The sequence below is a fragment of the Pteropus alecto genome, unplaced genomic scaffold, assembly GCF_000325575.1.
Source record: "Pteropus alecto unplaced genomic scaffold, ASM32557v1 scaffold146, whole genome shotgun sequence".
NCBI lineage: Eukaryota > Metazoa > Chordata > Mammalia > Chiroptera > Pteropodidae > Pteropus > Pteropus alecto.
The window spans coordinates 16,362,262-16,384,538 of NW_006442107.1; the positions used below are offsets into that span (position 1 = coordinate 16,362,262).

Genomic DNA, 22,277 nt, shown 5'->3' on the forward strand with positions numbered 1-22,277 from the left:
TTCCACTGCATGCACTGGAGATCTAAAAGTAATGGAAGTAAATCTCTAAAACAGAAATCTAAGGCAGAAAGAAATGCGAAAAGTTTGACCACTGATGGTCAGGCACTGAGTTCAGTTGATTATGTCTTCAACATTGAATGCCACTGATGCTTTTGTCTTATCATGCATCATACACTTTAGTTTACTCCAAAAAATAGTTCTAGCATTTTCATCTGATCATTGCTCAATAAAGAAGGAGTATGTAACACAAAATGGATGAGCTATCTCTGCTTCTCAACAGAGAGCTAGCTACCCATTGGAAATACCATTTCAGCAAATAAAAGAATCCTGAATTTTTTTTTTCCGACAAAGAAAAGAAAACAGTTCAAAAATAGACACCTCATTTAAGCTATGCTTTGGCCATTTTTTACTTCTTATACATCCCTTGGATTAATGTCTTTATTTTGCAGCTCAATTTGCCACACCGCTCATCCTAAAACCATCCCTTTGAATGGTGCTCTTTCTTTCTGTACCATAATTTCAGGTATCATCATCACATCAAAGCATGTAGGGCAGAAAAGTGTTCAATGCAAAGAAACAATCTGATGTGAACTTTGCTTTTCTAAGGTCTACTCAAATTTCTGATAAAATTTCTTCCTCTAGACTTTTTGGCTGTTTATTGTTGCATGTTTTTGTCTTGCCTGTGTCCATTTGCATTTTTCTCAGACTCTAACTCTCTTAACTGTTCTCGTCTTCCAGCAGAAAGATTGGATGGCTGATTTTCAGCATGTAGTAAGATAGGTCAACGGCATGATCTGTATTAATATTTAGAGCATTTGATATTCTTGTCCTAAACTCCTTTTATCCTATTTTTTCTTTAGTAATCTTCTTCCTTTCCAAATCTTCTGATTTTGAACAGTGAACTCTGTTGAGCTAGGTGACCTAAGAAGCAGCTAATAAGTTAACTTTGTTCACTTTACCTATCCACTTTTCTTCTTTTAAAAGAAAAAAAAAGTTATAAAATGCTTCGCATGTTAATCACCCCAACAAAGAATAAACATAAAAATTCTCTGTAGTCAGGCCTGAATTATTATTAAAATCTGTAACAAAAAGAAACGCCTCTCTAGAAATGAATATGGAAATAAAAGGAGAAAAACAATTATAATTTTTTAAAGATGAGATGCTTCTGAGTACTCTCTAGAAAGTACAGATCAGCTGTTTGTGTGTTTGTGGGTTCAATCTTTGTTTGAAACCGTTTCAGAAGCGAACCTGGGTGGCATTTAGAAAATCACAGTGTGATTAAAGATTACTGGTGTGCTTTATAAAAAGAAAAGAAGAAAAAGAGGAAGGTCAGGCCTCACTAACTTCTTGGAATTTCTGGAAGACACAGCTGACCGTGAAGACTGGGAGAATAGAACGAACACCCAGCTCTTGGTATTTTTAAAGAAAGCTTTTGGTAATGGTATGTGTTCGATGCTATGAAAGAATTTTAAACAAGTAAACTCATTAGAGTGTGGGGAAGAAGTTAGAAAATGTCCAGTTCTTCCCTGAAAAAATGGATCCATTTGCCCACTCAAAAGGTAACAGATGTCAAAATGTGTGTGAAAACTTTTAAAATAGAAAAAGAAAATAGGCACTTATTGAACACCGACTGTGTTCCAGGCATGTCACACACTTGATCTTATTGAATCTTCACTCAACCCTGCAAGGGAGATACAATTGTGATCATTTACTACATGAGAAGGTTGATGCTCCATGAGATTAAGTGGATGGCCTCAAGTCACCCAGCTGGTAAGTGAGTGGGGGAACAGGGATTCAAACTCAGGTCTAGCTGGCACTGACCCTCCTGGTCTTGCCACACAGACTCCAGGGTCAACTAATGTGGGTGTCCCTGGCCACTGCATCCTACAGGAAGGGCCTCTGCCAGTCTCTCCTTCCAGATTCTTACTGAACAGATTCTGGACTTCTTCCTTCCCAGTAAGGTATAAATGTTCTATTACCATGTTGGCAGTATTTGGATTTCTCCCATGTTTTCAGCCTGAAACTGAAAGGATTTGGTTCTAAGAGGCAATTTGGGCATTTGCAGGGGATGACAGGAAGGGACGCTTTCTGACTCCTTGCAACTTACTCCTGGCTCTGCACCAGGCCTCCCTTGCTCATGTACACCTTTAAATATGAGTGTGAGCAAGGCACCATGCAGAGTTCAGCAACATCTTTTGGCTAACTAGCTGACATTTTGGTGCTTAATAAAAATGGACAGAGCCTGGGGGAGTCAATTACAGTAAGGGTACCGAGCTAGAACCTCGCTAGAAAGGAAGAGGAAAAAAAAAAGAATAAAATGACTAGAGTTGAAGAAAAAATGTAACAGGTGAGCTTCAGTAATGGTTATATTAGTTCATATCATAAGCATTGCCCTTAGAGCCATATGATGCCTTTTGATATTTTAATGTCTATACCCCCAGCTAGTAAATTTTAGATATCATATTTAATACACACACACACACACACAGATCTCTAAAAAGCAACGTATCATATTTAATACACACACACACACACACACACACACACACACACACACACACACACAGATCTCTAAAAAGCAATCATAAATTCAGTACTTATAAACTTTTTTAAATTAAAGCAAATTACAATGATTCGACATTGAGTTTTTTAATAATCATTCCTTGATATCATTTTTTACATCCTGAGGTATGACAAAATCAAAATATCTTATGCTCCAGTACTAGAAGTATTTTGGCCTTCGAAGAATAAGTGCCCTAAGGAGTTTACCAAAGGAACTTGCTTATAGGGAAGAGTCACTTCCTGTGAATTTTCAGATCTCCACCACTACATGCAGGGATCTCCTATGACATTCAACACAATAATTTTAACCTTGTCCTTTCGTGCTCAAGTGTGACCGTTGGCCAAGATTATTGAGATCTTCCTAAAAGTGTGTGATTAGGAAACCAAAATGTTACTAGCAGTTGCTTTATTATACTCTACTCTAGTAATTCTCACACCTTTTGCTTCCGGAAGCTTTAATATTCTTAAAAAATATTGAAGCACAGCATAGGGAATGCAGTTAGCATTAATACGTTGGCTAGGTGGAAAGTCAGGGGAGGGAGGGAGTAATTGGGGAGATCATTTTATGAACTATATAGATGTCTAACCAAGGTACTGCATACTTGAAACTAATTAAAATAAATAATTTTTAGAAAACATTGAGTACTCCAAAGAGGTTTTAGTAATATGGATTATACTATTGATATTAACCTTACTAGAATGAAAAGGCAAAAACATTTCAAAAATATATGTATTAATTCATTTAAAAGTGACATGCCTGTTATATGTTAAAATAAATCACAACTTTATGAAAAGTAACTATATTATCAGAACAAAAATTAGTGAGAATTGTGGCATTTTAAAAATATGTTTACTAATCATTTTAATGTCTGGCTCAATTGATGAAGGCTGTATTCTTATGTCTCCTTCTGCATTCAACTGGTTACAATATGCTGCTCTGGTAGAAGTGTATGAAGAAAACCCAGATTTAAATATATATGTAGTTAAAAAGGGAGGGCGTTTTTGCTAGCCATTTTAGATAATTTTGGATATTATTCTCTGATATTATATTAAAGCTTGACAAGTGGTAGTTTCCTTTGGATCAGCTGCAATATGGAATATGAAATTATATTAATTAACTTACTGTACTCTGCTACATTAAAATCCATTGGTCTACCTTATATTTTTCACGATTCCTTTACTCATGTATGATTTTGTATCATCAAGCGTTAGTATTTGGAAAATACTGTTTCACTGAACCATGCAAAGCTTCCATGTTGACGCATATCATTATATAATACTCTTTAAAATCATCTGTTAATACTATCATCAATCTCATTAGATAAGTGTTTAAGTTCTGGTGGTAAATACAGATCTTCCAAAGTTCTATTTTTCACTAGAAAGCTCAAATTTTATTCTTGGCAATAAATATTACCAGTTGTTTTCTTGAAGTGATAGGTTCACTATGTTCATTGTCAGGAAATTTTCTGCCATTTATCTGAGCCCAGAAATATCTCTCAGTCATTCCTTCAAGTCATGGTGTTCCACTAAAAAATGGCTAGTATAGCTTGCCTCTCAAACACTTGCACAAGAACTTTTGCTTAAGACAACCATTATACTTTGGTATACAGAACTTCCTATTTTGTCACATAATATAAAACATATTATTTAAGGTTAAGATGTAATAAAATTAATATTTTTATTGTTTCATCAAAGATGTTCTTAAATAAAGCTGATAACTTTTTTAAGCTAGAAGTACATAACATTTAAAAATACAACGACTACTAGTTCAGATTGGTGCCACTGCTTTGATTCTTACTAAGGCACCAGCGATTTTACCCACAATTGCTTTTTCATCATCATTATAAATGTCAACATGATAAAAAAAAAAATGCAAATAACATATTTGTTTATTACAAAAAATAGGTTTGACCTTACAAAACTTCTAAAGGATTTTAGGCACCCCCAAAGATCTATGGACCACATTTTAGGTACTACTCTTCTATGTAAATAGTATTTTGTGCTTATAACTACAAAAAAAATAAGACAACTTAGAGCTATTAGTTCTACATCCTTGCTTTAAGTCTTCTTTAACTGGTTTATCTGTGGTATTGTTTACAAGGTATGCGTACTGTGGAAGTATTAGTGTGAAAGTTCCTGAAGGTGAATGTGTTTTAGTTAGTGCTTTGTCCGCTGGCTACTTTCATTCACCTTATTTTAGCCCTATATTTAACAATTATTCAGGTTATTACAGATATCTATCCTTCTTGTATGTCCCGCAGTCTTGGATTCTTAATTATTCCAGTGCAGTTCTGTGTTTTAATTCATCTTCCTAGCACACGACCCTTTGTAAAGTACTCAGGAATGGTTGGGATTCAATGAATTAAAGGATGACAGGGTAGTTGTTTTCCAGGGTGATATTGGTTCATCCTTATTTTATTATTGCTTATTTAGGGTAAGTGATAGATGGTGATGTGGAAATTACCTAAGAACAACCCAAGACAAGGTTGTTTAGACACTCACACCCTTTCTTTATCATCTTTATTTTTCTCTCACACATTTTAGACACTCACATCCTTTCTTTATCATCTTTATTTTTCTCTTTAAAAACTCAGTGTTACGTTCATGTTGCTAAAAAAAAATATGCATGCTATCTGAGTGTGCCTGTTTAGTTCCCTGTCTTTTAGCATACCAGAATTCAAGAGCAGCTTTCTTTCGAATTAGTAGCAAATTGGGTAAGAAGGAAACTTTCTCTCACTGATAGGAGACCTTGATATTTCCTCAGATTTTGTATGTCTTTAGGACGCTAACTGAAAAAAGTCATGTAGTCAAACAGGTTCGAATTTTCCAGGTATATACTTTAAAAAGGCAGTCTCCCAACTATAACTGTTTCACTTTGTTTCTGGTGGAAACTAATATATCAACTAACATCTATGCATCTTTTTATGTTTTACAAATTATTTCATCTACATTCTCATTTTCTTTCACACTAATAGCAGCTATTATATATCGAGGACTTTTATTTGCCAATCTCTAGGCTGGAAAATCAACATAAACAGTTCTTTTTATTTTAACAAAAACTCTGTGAGGCAGGTATTATTATCACTCCCAAATTACAGATGAAGAAACTGAGGCCCAGCAAGGTAAATAACTTGGCTGTATAGGTAGTAAATTACAGAGGTGGAATTTGAGCCCAGTTTACTAACTTCAAAGCTTTAGTCTTTTCCACTAACGCACATTCCTTGAAATTTAATTTTAATTTTAAGTTATTTTTATTGAAAATATTCCAAACTATCAGCAGTTTGCTTTGAAACACTGTGGTTTGAGATTTGTTGTTTCGGAAACCTTACAAAAAGATTTAGAGTCTTAGGACCGATGTTATTTTTTAAATCTCAAAACTAAGAAAGAATATGTATCACACAATGAAATGTTTGGTCAGAGCAACAATCCTGAAATATTAGTAAAAGTACTTGATTAATACCTTTAATAAACTTAACACTTAGCTATGTGCTGTTTTTGAAAGAGTTTCTTTGCTTTATTTTCCCCCATTTTCTAAGACAATTTTTAATTTTTATTTTTAATGTAATTTTTAAAAAATACTATGTAAGTCATATTTTAAACTAATGTAGCATAGTATCCCAATTTATGTTATAAGTATAATAAAAAATAGATTTAAGGATCATTTAAATCAATTCCTAAAGATTATATTTATGTTCTTGAAAAATTACATTCTCCCAACTAATATCATTTAATAATAACACAGAAAGAATACTGGACTCATGAGTGTGACCCAATAGTTATTTTGGGTTCATGTTTTCGGTCAAAATGAAGACAATAAGTCAATCTCTATGACACATTTGTAAGTCAGTGAGTATTAACCTTTGTCAAATGTCTTAGTGTCAAATATATAGTTAAAAAATTAAAACATTTTTCGTAAAGTTCTCTCTCCATCCAAATGAATCTGGCCTAAAACATCATAGATTTCCTCCCTAATTAATTAGTAAATCACACTTATATGTTATTTATTTAGATGTTCATTCATTAAGTAATATTTATTTTACCAAATAAAGTTTTAACTGCTAGAGAACCTGAGTTATAAAGACAAAGGAAAGAATAAAACATAGTCCTGCAACAGTTTGTGTTTATTATTTTTCCTGCATAAATTGCATTGACTCAGATGTTATATTTAAATCCATTGCATAATAAGATGAAATTTTAACTGGGTCAGCACTTCGAAGACTGAAAAATATTTTACAATGTAAGCTGTTATTATTATTAGTGCTATTTTAGCACAAATTGAGTAATCTTGTTGCCTGGTCCAGTTAACTGTAGACTGAAGATAGAAGAGATAAAAGTAATATAATTAAGTGTTCAATAACTAACATGAAGGATTCACTCTAAAATTTCACTTGTATGAAAATATTAAGGGATATTAACCTTAAGCATTTTTGGTGAATTGATTTGATGATATGACTAGCCTCACTCTGAAACATTGGTTCTCAAACTTCAACTGGCCGTAGAATCGCCTAAAAAACTTGCAAAACCACAAATTCTTGGGCCCCACCTCCAGAGTTTCTGAGTCAGTGGATCTGGGGTGGGGTCCAAGAATTTAGATTTCTAACAAGTTCTCAAGTGATGCTGGTGCTGGCCCAGAAGCCATACTTTGAGTTCCCCTGTTCTAACATAACCAGAATCACACTAGATGTTGGAGTGTGAAATTTAATAACAAATCATTTGTACAAGTGAACCTATAGATATCCCATTAATAAATGTACTAATAAAGGTAATTATGTTAAAGGTTATGACTGCGTTGATAACAGAATGAGGGAGAAAATAAAAACTGGAGGAAAGCCTCTAATAAATGGCTTCAATAATTGAGCCAACATCAGTGAAGGAAATAGAGAGTCTTACTTTGCTTACTTTGAACATTTCCTAAGAGTCGTGACAGTAACGATTGGAAGTGCTACACCTATACAAAGTTAATGGCTTGATAGCATCAGATTTGGAAACAGAAGAAATTAAAATATTAATGGAAGCAAAGAAATACAATCTTTTCTTCCTTGAGATAAAAGGAACACTTTAAGTAAGCTTCGAATGTCTTTAAGACACCGCATTTCATCCATATGTAACAGTCCTAGCCTTAAGTCGGATAAAGGTTAACTTCATGGAGCATGGAGGGCACCACTAAGTGATCAATTGCTTTCACAGGCAATCTAGATTCTTGCATGCACATCTGTCTTTGGGGCTGCCGCCCTCTCTAAAACCCTGTGGCCACCTAGCCACTGCACACCTTTCACCTTTCTATGACAACAGCCAGAAGTGCACATATCTTTCTGAAATTATTAGCAAGACCAGGATCGCTCCCCTGACTCTTGAGCCCACAGAAACACAACAAAGTCACTGCTGACATTCAGACACAACCCTCACTCTCACAGTCCATTATAATGCTTGGGGAAAGTTGGGGTCATTCGAAGTGTGAGAATTTTGCCTGAAGTTAACCCATAATCCTAAATGAGGTCTGTACCAGTTTAGTAATCTCAGCCAGCTATGCATTACAGTGATTCCTCTCTCCCATTAAGGGATCAAACACACAGCTTTTATTGTCTCATAGAAAAGAGATGCAGTCATAAGCAGTCCAGAAACAGTGTGGTGATTTCACAAAATCATCAGGGACCCAGGCCCCTTCAAGCTCTCTTCAAGCTGGTACCTTCCAACCCCAGGTATCAGTCTGGTCCTCATGGTCCAGGATGTGCTGCTGAGGCACCAGCTAACATAGGCACATTCCAGGCAGCAGACAGAAGAAAAGGAAGAAAAAGGTCTTGCTTCCACCTTTTGACGGAAACATTTTAATATATTCCACACAAAAGCCCTGTTTGTGTCTAGCTGTCAGGCGGGCTGGGAAATGATAACTGGGCAACGAGGAGCTCAGATGAAAATTAAGGTTTTATAATTAAGGAGAAAAAAAATATGAATATTGGGTTAGCTTATAGTAATTGCTGTGATCACATCCAAACAAATTAAAATTCTTACTTTCTGCCATAGAAAGTGGTAAAAGGGTAAAACACATGGACATTCAACTGTGGGTCTCATACTTTGAGGAGCATAAGAAGCTCCTTGGAATGCTTGTTGATGTTCAGACTGCTGACACCTAGGTAATTCAAAGTTAGCACCCTACTTTGGTTATTGTGATTCGGGAGGTACCAAGGACCTCCCTTTGAGAAACATTGCTTTACAGCTTCATTGCCATTTGTCAGCCATCTATCTGCTGCTGCCTGGAATGCTACTGATCATCCCTTGATTTAAAAAAAAAAATCTGTTCTGTTTCTTTTTTATTCTTTTATTCTCTATAATTAGATATTGCAAATGAGTTGGACACACTCTCCAAAATGTTTGTTCCATCAGTACAGCAAAGTCGGTAAATCTAATGACAGATGAGTTATAGCAATGCAGCAAGCCCCTTATTGAAGGTGGGTGGTAAGGTCTTCCCCAGGAGGAGTTAACTGGGGTTCCAGAGAGGAGCAGCAAAGCCATGCCTTTCCGTGACTCTGATGGCTGGAAGCAGCCGGATCAGGCACAGCAGTCAATCTAACCGTGAGTGATTAATAGCCAAGCAGAATCTCTGGAGCTTTATTCCCCAGTCCCTGCTCTGCTTCCTCTTTAACACTCAGGTAAAATGTCAAAAATGGACCTAAGGATTATAGCTGACAAGGGGTAAATGCCTTCATGTTGTCCTCCAAAGGTTAAGGTTTCCCAGAATCAGTTGGAAACCCCAATCTCCAATAACCATTAATCCACTCTGCACTCATAGGAGTGAACATATTTATGACTGCAGTCACTAAAGGGTGAAATAAAGATTAGTTTTTAGTTAGGAACGCAAAGCTTTTGAGATCAATACAAACTCACTGCTGAAATCAATCTAAAGTTAGGAATTTTTAAGTAAAGATTTACTGGGCTTCCGTGTACAGTTAATTTTCCAAAGGGAACATAAGCTCAGAAATGTAACATAGTAATCAAACTGAGTAAACACTAGTCAGTTTGTAAACTGATGTTGGTTATGCACATATCAAATAAGTGTGTAAAGCAATAAAAATGCCCATAATATGGATTGTAAGTTAGCCAATAAACAGGTAAAACCAAAATACACATATAGATTTACATGATAAAAATACTAGCAGCTACATTCGCCCATTTGAAAACGTGAATAATCAATAGATATTAATAATGAAGTTATTCATGTGTTGCACTATTACTGTGCATATTAAGTGTTTCAATTATTTCTACTTAGATTGATAGATAAATGCATAGCCATATTTTATGAAAGTCTTCAAAAAGGATATAGAATTATTCTTGAAAGCAAAAGCTACTATTTGGGTGAAAGAGCAAGTGAACTGGAAACACACAGCTTGTTATACAACTTTGGTGTTCATGTTTGATGCATGTACACAATTTATTATGCAATTTCTTGAGATTTGACAAAGTAATTGTCTGGCAAACCATAGTTTTAATGATATTTTTTTCTGTTTCATATGAAAAGACCGTAGGTATTTTAGGAAAATAGTTTACTAGATCAGTATCTATAAGTTCTCTTTTGCTTGTTATATATCTGTGAGTTGTAGAGACCCAGGGATATTTCAGGAGGAGTGTGATTCCATGTAGTAAATTCATTTTCTTCAGCAGAGTAAGTGCATGAAAGCTTACAGTAAGCTCTAACTTCAGAAATTATTTAAGCTACCCTTGGGTCTTCATAGTGGAACTGCATATCTTTTTCAGTAGAGTATGTAGGAGAGCAAACAGAAGAGCATATCCAATGTGAAGGGGATACTGGAAGACACAGCCTCCAGTTAATTTCTGACTTGGCTATTGCGATAGATAACAGACTGGTGTTATCTGCATACATCTGCTTACTACAATACATCTATAGCTGTTAGAGGGTAGAATGATCAACTACACCTAACTGATCTGCGCTCGGATTCACTTGCCACCATTGGCTGCCTGGATGCTAGAGGCGGCCTCTAAAAGCCCCTTTGCCTAAAGTATTTTTCTTCCATTTACTCCATGCTGCAAGGCAGAGCTATAAGAGAATTTGGATTTTGAGAACTGATATTGCCCTCTGAAATACTTACAAAGTAAAACATTTTTTTAGTTGCTTAATGTTGGCATCTGCCACCTGGTGCCTCACTTTTGGGAAATATACAAAGCTTTTGAGCAATCATGTGTATATATTCTTAAGTAGTAGAATTCACATGGGTCATAGGTGACAGGCAATATTTCTTACTCCACTAAAGCTATTACATGGGTCCCAAAGCAATATTTTAATAGCCCATAGTTTCTAAGGATGGGTAAAGTGATTCTTAAGTTTTACAAAGTACACATATACTATATGTGTATATCTATGTATGTAGACGTGTATGTATGTAAATATGCAATTCAGGTACATGCATGTATGCATAGACACATACAAAATCACCATGTCTACCTTGGAATAGAGAACTTGACCATTTAAATTATTTTTCAGATGTCTTGATCAACAATAAATTATTTTCCAAAATAATTTGGCAGTTTTAAAATCACTTTAATAAATTAAACTTTTATTCAGAGATTCACTTAGCACAAATACACCCTCAGATTCTGACATGTGGCCATTGGAATAAAGATATTTGGGGTGAATTTCTATTACATGATCTGTATGATTTCAAGAAAAGCTAGGTTAAAAGTTATGATACCAGGAGTTTCTAGGTTTCTGCAGATATCAGAACCATATTGATAAGTGACAGTATGTTTAAATGATCATATTTTCATACAGAGTCAATTCTTCCATTGCACAAATCTCAAAGTATTTGTTTTAAGAAAAACATATGAGCAAAGAAGTCATCTTTACATAGCATTAATATTTTGTCAAATTAATGAATGAATGATGAATGCATAATGGACTCCATCTACATATCAGCACAACTGGAACAAATAAGTCCAAGACTCCTGGCCCCAGTGGTGACAAGTTAATTGCCCAAGTGGCTCCAGATAGCAAGTTGAGCCTTTGGGAGCCACAGGATCCTTCTAGGCCAGAAGGGAAGGGGGCTGGCCATACAAACAAAAGAATGCTCTGAGTCTCTACTCTTCATTTCATTGGAAGAAATTCCTATAATACAAAGAACCTAAAAAGAAATCTATATTCCATTCTGCATCTTTGAGCATCAGAAAAACCCATCTACTTCCATTGCTTCTTGTTACAGATTTGACAGGATTCTTAAAGAAGCAAATATGGGGTACATATAGGGACAGGTACACATACCCTGGTGCCAAAAGTTGCAAATTTAAAAAAGCTAGCACTGCTACAAACATTGCAAAATCCACAAAATAACACAATTTTAACTAAATATCTATTATACACTTCTATAATACTATTTTCTCTGAAGTTTTGACTTCATAGTCTTCAATTGCAGAATGGCAAAGATTTTGTAATATCATTTTCTAGTGAAAAAAATAGATCACTTAGTCTTTCTAATCTTCTAACATGACTCATCAAAATTTGTTTTTTATTATTTATAGCTTAGAAATTTTTTTTCAGCTCCTTAACTTGCACGTATTGATAACATGATATATTGAGGGGAAACTCTAAGTTTCTTTCATATATGAGCTGTAAGATTTAAGTTTCTTGTACAGGGAACCATCTTAAATATTCCCACATTATTCAAGGACTGTATATATTCATATCACAATACATCTTCCAATTCTGCACTTTCTTTTCCTGATGCTGTATGAGTCAGCATAGTGGAAATCAGAATATTCCTGGTAGTCATTCCTTCACTGGGGCAGCTAGGGACAACTTAACTCCACGTGGAAGTAATTGTGAATGCATAAACGCATACTACTATCCCATGCTACACTAAACTCTACAATTCAGCTTCCCTTTTGCCATGTCTCAGAAATGTTCATGGCCTCTCCAACACCATCTGACATGAGAGAAAGTTAAAGTAGAAATAAATAGCAATCAATCTTAATTGATTGCAATTAAAATCTCTTATTTTAGGAATTTTACACATTGCGAGGTCCCTCCCAGAGCCCGTGGAAGAGGCCAGTGAAAGCAAGGAGTCTTCCCAGGGTACAGCCTCCTCTGATCACTGAATTGGGGTATAATTTTTCTATGGTCCCTCATAGCAAATTTGGCAGGCCAAATTCCTCTGCTTATTTCAAGAGAATTTACCTAGGCTCTGCATGAACTGGGAGCCCATATCCAATGTCTCAATCAGCATTTTAAGGAGATAGAAATTCAGAATTTGAGATTTAGAACTAAAAAATAAATTAGCAACCACACAATCCCCCACTCCATAGATGATTAAACTGAAATCCAAGGAAAGTTAATATGAGGATAGATTTTTTTCTCAGTTCTCTTGTGAATCCATTATTTAAGGATCATAAAATCTGTATTGAGTATTTTCCATGTACAAGGCCTGAATTTCCACTGAATCCTCACAATCAGCTTATGGGATAAATGAATCCCATTTTACCTATGAGAAAAACTGAAACTCACAGAAACTAAGTTTCTCACCTAATTTTACACAGTAAAATTTAATCCAGGCAATTTTTCTAAAGTCAACTTTCTTGAGTACCATGTTGTATCACCTCCAACTACTTGTGTGGGTATAATCTCCTCCCATTAAAACAATATAAATAATAATACTTTTTTGGCATGTTTTATCAGTTTATAAATTACTTTCACATATATCAACTTTGTAGGTTGTTACACTGCCCCTAAAATGTGTTACATAAATTATTATTACCCCATTTTATGAGATAATTAAGGCTTACAGACATAAGGATATTCATGTTACCATTTACTCTAACAAATGACGAAGGTGATCCTCAAATCTTTCTATTCTAAATCCCATGTTATTTCTTCCTAGTCTCACTGGACTTGAACTATTTAGATGAACTACAACCACCTCTGTCATTGGAACTTCCAGTAGTCATTAGGATCAATGGCCTGTAGAAGCAAGATCAGGCTAGGCTGAGATGCTTTTCCTTATAGCTTCCTCCCAATAGGCCTGTATTTGAGATCTCTCTCTGAGGTTACAGACTCCTGAAATCTCTCCAATTGAACAGATATTGGAAAGACATTGGACTTTGAAAAGTCCAGTTGAAAACATATTGGACTTCAACTGCAAAGTATTTATTTTCCATATGTTACACTAAAAGCATTTGAAGTATAACCGTATTCAGTAATAAATTTGAAAATTATTACTAAAGTATGAAGTTTATTCATCTATAACAATACTTGTTTACATTCTGTGAGAGCTCGGTATAGTCTATAATTTCATTGACCCCAATGTAAAGACACTGTTTTGCCTGTTTTTCCTTCTTCTCATGTTTTTCCTTCATGTAAATCACTTAATTTAACATAAAGTTTAGGTATGGATTAGAGCTGGAGACACCAGTATGAATTCATGTTTAACTTGATATAGATACAGATGGTTACATATAGAAATGTGTATAGCTATATGTACATACAGGGTTAGTATACAAGCAGATATTTCCATGCTCTGTCAAATGAAAGGATCTAAAAGAAACACTATCATAGCAACTAGCACTCCTAATGCCCAGATTTCATTTCTAATACCATTCTCCAACAAATAGAACCAAGATTCCTTGGAGAAATAGTTGATTCTAGGACTGGGGCATGAAATGTACAAGATAAGCTTGCAGTATCTTGTCATGCCATGAAGGAAGGAAAAAAGGAAGGGTGGAAAGAGAAAAAGAAGGTAGGAAGGAAGGAAGAAATGGAGGGAAATATGGAAAGGAAAAAGAAAGGAAGGAATAAAAATAATGATGAGAGTATGTCAAAGAATATAAAAGCCAGATGAAAAATCTCCCAATGGCCAAAGATAAAACAGTTTGAGTTGCAACATAAAGTGGTACTATATAAAGGCTTATAACCCAAAGTATGAGATAAATACCCATGGGTCCACACTGATATAAATAAAATTAAATAACTAAGTGGGGGAGAATAGACAAATCTCCCTTGCAGATAAGTTCCAAATACTCTGGTAGACACTCCACCCCCAGTAAGCTGGAGCATAACTCTGTATGTGGATTATGAATAATGACTTCTTCCAAGGGATACAGTTTGGAAAAAAGAAAAAAAAAAAAAAGAGTACCTTTCCTGTGCAGAAACCTGGCAAACACTACCACAGCCAAGTGATCAAGTTTAACGTCAACAGTGCTGTCATGTTGATTGCATGTACCCTTGATATAATGTAATTAAATGGGACTTTGCCTCTGTAGTCCTCCTCTCAAAACCCAATAACCCCAGTCTGATCATGAGAAAAGCATCAGACAACTCTCGATTGAGAGGCATTCTACAAATTATCTGATCAATATTCTTAAACTGTCAAGGTCATAAAAAATAAAGTTTGAGAAACTGTATAACAAAAAGGAGCCTAAGGAAATATGACAGCTAAATGTAGTGGGGTGTCCTAGATGGAATCCTGAAAAATGACACTAGGTAATAACTAAGGAACTTTGAATAAAATATGGGGTTTATTTAATAATAATAATAATAATAATAATGCATCGATATTGTTTTTAATTGTAACAAATGCACAATACTAGTGTAAGATGTTAATAGTAAGGGACATTGAGTGCTAGGTATAGGGGAACTCTCTGTACTATCTCCTCAATCTTTCTGTAAATCTAAATCCCTTCTTAGGTAAAAAAAAGTTTATTTTGAAAGTACTTCTGTATCGTAGAAAAAGACAGTAAAATGTTAATAATAGTTTCAAAAGAAAATAAACGACAAATACTGACTTCTACCCATGCTGAGGAATACTAACTTTGGAGAACAACAAATATATATACTCATAAAATTTCACCTTCAAAATTAAAGGTGAAATTGTACATATTGCCTAAAATCATTATACTTCAGTTTTTTCCCAAACATCTACTGCACATTTTCATTGAATGAGCAAATAAGCATTTACATGTAAGGTTCAAATGACAAATTTTACCCATTTCGGAGATGCTGTGGAGTTTTGTGTCAATATTACTTGCATTTCAGGTTTATGCAGGCAGTTACAATTGGAAGCCTTTTTTAATGATGAGAACTCTGAATATGTCCATCTTACACAATAAGAGTGTTCATAAGATTGTCTCGAAGCATTTGTTTCCTTTGACTACTGTTAAAAAGCAGAGAACATTAATACACATATAACGAGGTAAAACTGACCAAATATTTTTACAGATGGGATTTAAGTCTCTACAGAGAACTTAAATCAGTCCTTCTCTTAACCCATGTTTCACTCTATTGTTGAGCTCAATAAGATGTAAAGACATAATGCAAAGATTCCAATTCAGATTTAGCATGTTACATTAGCAATGGTTGTATGTTACTATTAAATTTTGAGAAAATATATCCTTTAGTCAGTTGCCTTTAAAAAAGTAAAATAAAATACCCAACAGAATTTTTAAATTATTTGTCACCTCAGCCAAACAACTCCCAAAATTTATCCAAAGAGACAGTATATATAATATTAGTTCATAAAACTTGAACAATTTGGAAAACTTCACTGAAATACTATGAAATATTGTATTATAAAACTAACATAGTATAAATAGAAATAAGATTGGGTGTACTGGGGTAGAATGGAGGAAGAAGGAAAATATGGTAAAAAGGATAAGACATAGCAACAGAGATTGTTCTGAAAATGGAAAATTAGAGAAATTTGCACTAATATCAAAGAAGCCAAGAGAAAAAATAAATAGATACTTTAAGGTGTAAACAGGTCATCTGTAAGGGATATCAGCCAAGATGGCATATCCTTGTAATGATACGATAATTTAATGATTAAGTATATAGGTATTTGAGAAGAAATTTAGATCATTTCTTTGTTAGCTGTAAAAACTTTCAGTGGGTTGGTGAATATTCCAACACAGCAATTCATATCTTCTTTTCTAAGAATTAGTAAGAGAAAGAAAAAAATATTGCCACAAAGAAAAGAAAAATTCAAGGGTGGAGATGGTGATTAGAATAATGTGCAAATTCGAATAATAACTATGATAAAGATGCATTGTTCCATGGCTTCCTTTAATGCAAATTCAGAATATGGCATTTTTACAGTAAAACAAATACTTTCCCATAACTTCAACTCTTCAAAAACTTTTGATGCATGTAAAATAATTTATTTGTGAATGTACCTAATATAATTTCTGTTATATACTCAAAATACTTTCAATTTTTGATTTGTTGTTTTGTATCTGACTACTTCCACAGAGATGACTGGGTAAATACCTCTGGCCTCAAGCCTCTGAGCATTTTTCAGATGGAGAAGAATTTTTTCTTCTTCTTCTATTATTGCCTAAACCTTCATCTTATTCTACAAGTCGCTAGGAAAGTTCCCAATTGTTCTTTGGGGAATATTTATTCTAGTCATTTCTCTTTGATGGAACCCTACACAGTAGTTAAATAAAGGAAATTCTCTCTCTCTACAAACATGAAAAAACTGAGACCTGGAGAAGTGATTTGTCCAGAGCCACAGGTAATGCCAGAGACAGAAGCTGAAGCACAGTATTCTCTCTTATCTTGGTCATTGGCATGAAGACCTATTACCAAAAAGCTACTTTTCAGAGTCAGGAATATAGTCTGCAACCTATCATTAAATTATCATTAATAATAAATATCCTTATTTTTTTAGAATATCCTTTACCCAACACATGTATACAAAATGCCAAATGTCCCTAAAGATAAAAGAATGATGTTTTTTAAAACTATAGGTAAATAATCAAACACAAAATACCTAAAGAACAGTCGAAAATAGTGGTACTTTTATTAAAGTGACTAGGTGCCTTTTGAATAGCATCATGAATTGTTCCAATCCTGAGAAAAGTGATTTCTTTATTCCTTCCTTCATTCAATATTTGTTGAACACTAGACATAATGGGCAGAAAGGGAAAAATAAAAGGAAAACTAAGAGGACATAATAAACTAGCTATACACGTTTATTTATTTTTATTTCACGGTCACCTGGCACTCACTATGCGTCTGGTACTGTTCTAAGAACTTTTACAAATATTTACAAATATTTAAGCATCATAAAATCCTAGCAGGTAGGTGCTATAATTATCCCCGTTCTCAGATGAGGAAACTGGGAGAGGGAGGTTATTTGCTCACGGTCACACAGATGGAAAGTGGCAGAGCTACAATTCAAATGCAGGTGGTTCTGCCTCCAGAACCCATGCTTAGAATCATGACACTGTGCTACCTGTTTAGTCGTTTAATTAATATTTCCATAAAATTGACAACTCTCTTCAAATTTTTAGAAGTCTTCGCTGAGCGATAGTTGCCATAGGTGAGGGATTTAAGGGAAGCTCTCACTAAGGTCCCATCAAGCTCTTACCTATGTCCTGTGAACAATAAATTGTTTATTTCACAATATAATAAGGATTTGTTAATTTTTAGACAGTAGATCAGCATAATCAAGAAATTGAGTAACAACAGTACTTTGATCAAATGCCTAATACAGTCTCTTATTTTTAAATACCCCTGTGTTTTTTCTGCCGTTATCCTGATAAATTTGAAAATTCACCATTAATAGTCCATCAATATATTTATTGAATAACTACTGCAAGGTATAGAGATATGCACCATGGGAGCTTTAAATAGACACAGGCTCTTTCTCTCCAGAAGCTTATGATCTAGTTGAGATCATAAAATGTACTTCTCTAAATAAGCAACTAATCATATAAAGCAGTATATATAAATGTCAAAAGAGTATTATAGATAATAAGTTCTATAAGGAAGTTAGGGGCTTATTTCTTTCTGTTCCAGTAGTTTATTATACATACCCTTGTTAGAACAATTATTACATTGTAATTATTCACTTGCTGGGTCTAATATACCCGCCTGTCTCCTCCATTAGAATGTTAGCCCCTTGAGGGCAAGGATACAGTTTTGTTCATCATTGTGTCTATAAAGTTTAGCTGTGAAATGGCCAGGCAATATGGTATCTCTTCTGCCACCAGACTAACCTAGGCTTTTTCACATGGCAGCTGGCAGGGTTCAAAGAACAGAGTCGGGGTATACAAGGCTTCTTGAGGCTCAGATGTAGAGTTGGCACAAAGTCACTTTGGGCCTTCTGCTGGTCAAAGCAAGTCACAAGGTTAGCTCACATTTGAGGGGTGGGGAAATAAACTCCGCTCTTGATGGGAAAGAGCAGCAAAACCACATTACAATGAGGTGTTTATACCAAGAAGGATGAAGATTGCGGTCACTTTTACAATCTATCATACTCACTCATAGGATTAGGAAGAAGATTAAGAAAACAAAACATCTAAAGGATTTAGACTAGTGTCACCGCACAAGTAATGCACTCAATAAGTATTAACTATTATTATTCTGCTCAAGGTTGCCAGGAGAGGTTTCACAGTGGACACAGAAAGAAATCTGAGTTTGATCTTGAAAAATAGGTAGGGTTTCCATATGTAGAGAAACAAGGGGCTTAGGGGCATGGGCTTTGGTTGTAGGAAAGTGGAATGCGTTCAGAAAACAGCTAACAAGAGACTTCCCGGAAGAGCTAGAACTAGATCCTAGGAACCCAGAATGTTTGCCGTGGAGTTAGGGCTTGACCCTGGGGCAAAAGTAAACCACTGGCTCTTGACAAAAATGCTAGTCAATAGCACCATTTCTTATCTTTTATTGTCATTTTAGATTCTTTGTACCTTCAATAAGCTTTTTTGATGTCGATGGCTTTATGATATCTTTGGCCATGTCTAGCCAAGATTTAAACTAAAACATGAGTTTTATCTGGGTTTTGCCATTCTCTGGATTTGAAGGAGCTTTGAAGTCCTTTACTCAATTTTATTCCATCAGTAAAATGAGATAATTTCTCTCTTTATCCATCCATTTTACAATGATAGTAATCTTAAAGGTCAAGCTACAGGAAGTAGTATTTACTCACGAAAAGACACACGGGGGAGGCCAGGCTCTGATGTTCTTACAAATTGGTGATAACTCATAAATCTTAAGCAATCTTGATCTTAAGGAAAGTCGAGAATGGAGAAAATAAATTTTAATGTGGCTGCCCCTTCACATTAAACAGCAAAACACTTTCTAGAGCTGCCCTGAAGATAATCCTGAGTTTATGCAGTCCAGTGAGATTGTTCTAAACTACTGGAGCCACTGACCCACCCAGGTCCCTGCCACCCCGAAGGGTGACCAATCTTCTCAGAACTAGTGGCAGCTCTAAGTAGACTGTTCAGTGGTGACTGTTTTAGAATCTTTCCACAGTATGTAGTTTAAATGCAGATTCACTGATGAATAATTTTGATAATTCTGTCCAAGTAGGAAGACTGCTTGAATTAGATGACTACATGATCATACTTAATTTTTTTAAAGACAATTCTGGCTTATGCCATGTGAAATTCATCCTGCCGAATGCTCTTGACTAGTCACGTCCTTCCTGTCATTTTAAAAACAATAGTGGCAGAGATGCAAGCTGCTGATAGTGCTCAGCAGGACAGATCAAACACACAGATGCAATTTCTGTACGTTGAACAGTGAAGTAGGATAAAATTCAAATACTTGCCATCGCTTAGTAGCTAGCAACTGATTGCTGCAAATTGAATCTTTCATAACGGGATTTATTGTAAATAGTGTCATATCATTTGTGAGTTCTACAATAATTTCAGTCAAAGCCAGTGCAAGATGTTGGAGGTGTGAAATTTACATGATATATATGCTAGTTTACACACAGATTGTGAAGGGATCTCTTATATTACCAATATTCTTTTTTTAATTGCTTTCAGAATAGCTATACTTGTATTTTTTCCTCTGGAATTTTAAACAGTCTCAAATAGTATAACTTTAAAGCTCAGAAGAAAGCAACCTAGCCACTTCATTTAGCACTTGTTTCAGAATTGCAAGCCCCCTCACTTCCCCTTCCACTCTAGTTGTTATATAAGGATTAAAATTACAGGTGATCAAAATTTTTGAAATGTAGCTTTATATTATTTAGAAGCAACAAAGATCCCAATAATCATAATTACTGATCAAGACAGCCTATCGGGGAAAAAAACCAAACAAACAGAAATTCAAAACTGAGATATTTAGAAGTCTACAAAACCTACTTCAATTCCTCTATGATAGAATGGAAAGATAGAAATAATTTAAGTAATCAATACCCTTATTTGCCTTCAAATTTAGTTCAGGTACTTCATTGAAGGCTCATAAAAGATCAATATCAAATGGTACAATACAAATTATACTTTGCAGTATGAAAGTTTGGTGACACTCCATGTACTTGATAGCTTGAATTGCTAATGAAACAAAATCCCAGAAAGGCATTCTATTGATAGTTACACAATCTTTCTGTTCAAGACCTAAATAAGGAAAATTCAAAAAAGAAAAAAAATCAAAACAAATAATAGCACTCAAAGATATGAATAATCTGTTTTCTTCCCCCCACCCCACCTCTCTAAACAAAAAACTTTTTTTATCATTTTACCATGTATTTCGTTTTTTCTATTCTAAATATAAATATGAGAATGCAGCATCTCAGCAAGATCTGAATAAAGAAGTCTTACTTTCAGATAATCTAGGATCTTAATAGACAAGGGCCTTTGTGAGGGATAAATGCTTCAGATCAGTCCTTCATTTAAGAGGAAATATCCCATATGCATGTTAATGTTTACCATTCTAAATGGGGAATTCCCTATTTCTGAACCAAAGAATTTCAGTTTCCCCCCTCCCTGAAGCAGGTGTCTTTCCATCTCTCAGAAATCAAAGGGGAAGGTAGAAAGACAGCCTTTCAGTGGCACCCCAATGTGTATTTCAATAAGTTTACTAATCAGAGCACACATAAATTAGAATGAATCATGTTCACATATTTAATAGCAAACAAAACTCAATTTAACTCGTGTTCAGCTTTCTTTCACGTTTATTTTATTCAAGGGCATACCTTCCTTTTTCTGCTTTTTTTTCCCCCTTTCTTTCTTGGACACCTCCAACCCCCCATTGACAACCAAAATGCAGGGCTATAAATGTAAGGGCATAATACATCATGAGATAAATCTAGAGAACATGTCCTCTACAAAAATGCACATGAATCTCTGGTACACCTAAAATTCTGGAATCATGCTGGGGTTTGGTTTGCATGCTAAGCAGGGTCAAAAATGTGAGCTGGATGTGGTCGTCCTTTTCTATCAGATGAGCTCCAAAGTTGAAAGGTTACAGTTGTGAAATTGTAGCTAGGTTTCTTAGCCCTTGAAACTAGCTCCTGCAGATCAAAGACTCCTAATTGAAAGACAAATCTGACACTATGATAATCTCCCAATAAAAAAAAAAAAAATGTGACTTCCGAACTCTCATCTGTTGAAGAGCTGACAGAGAAGTTCAGAGATGGTTGTTTAACCAGACAAAATTATAGAGAAAATATGTTTTCCAACATATTTTAAAAAATAGGGAAACACATATAAAGCAAAGGACTGTCCTCTATTCTGTCTACCAGTTCTGCTTTCCCCAACCCCTGTTTGTACAGTCAGCCACTCACCTCCTAGGCAAGGGCTAGTGTCTTTCAAGTCAGACTCACACCCCAAATACCAAGACACTGTAAAGTGGCATCTTGGCATACTTTGAGATCAGACAGTTTCTGCATTTCATAGTGTTGGGGGGGGGGTGAGAAAGGGGTGGGAGGGAAAAGCAGCATACCAATTTAGTGAAATCTGGAAACAAGAGCATATATACAGACAAA

At 35.0% G+C, this 22,277-nt stretch overlaps 1 protein-coding gene across 2 annotated transcripts in view; it reads left to right on the forward strand.

The window, feature by feature from the left end:
- The first annotated feature begins 1,654 nt into the window (after window positions 1-1,654).
- KLHL14 (kelch like family member 14) overlaps window positions 1,655-22,277 on the forward strand; it is a 113,919-nt gene continuing 93,296 nt past the window's right edge. The window contains exon 1 of one of the 2 annotated variants that reach the window (XM_015595772.2): window positions 1,655-1,770. The gene's annotated coding sequence lies outside the window, so the exon portion shown is untranslated. Of the gene's footprint in view, window positions 1,771-22,218 lie in introns of those variants that run through there. The other variant, XM_006919996.3, reaches the window with a different exon arrangement.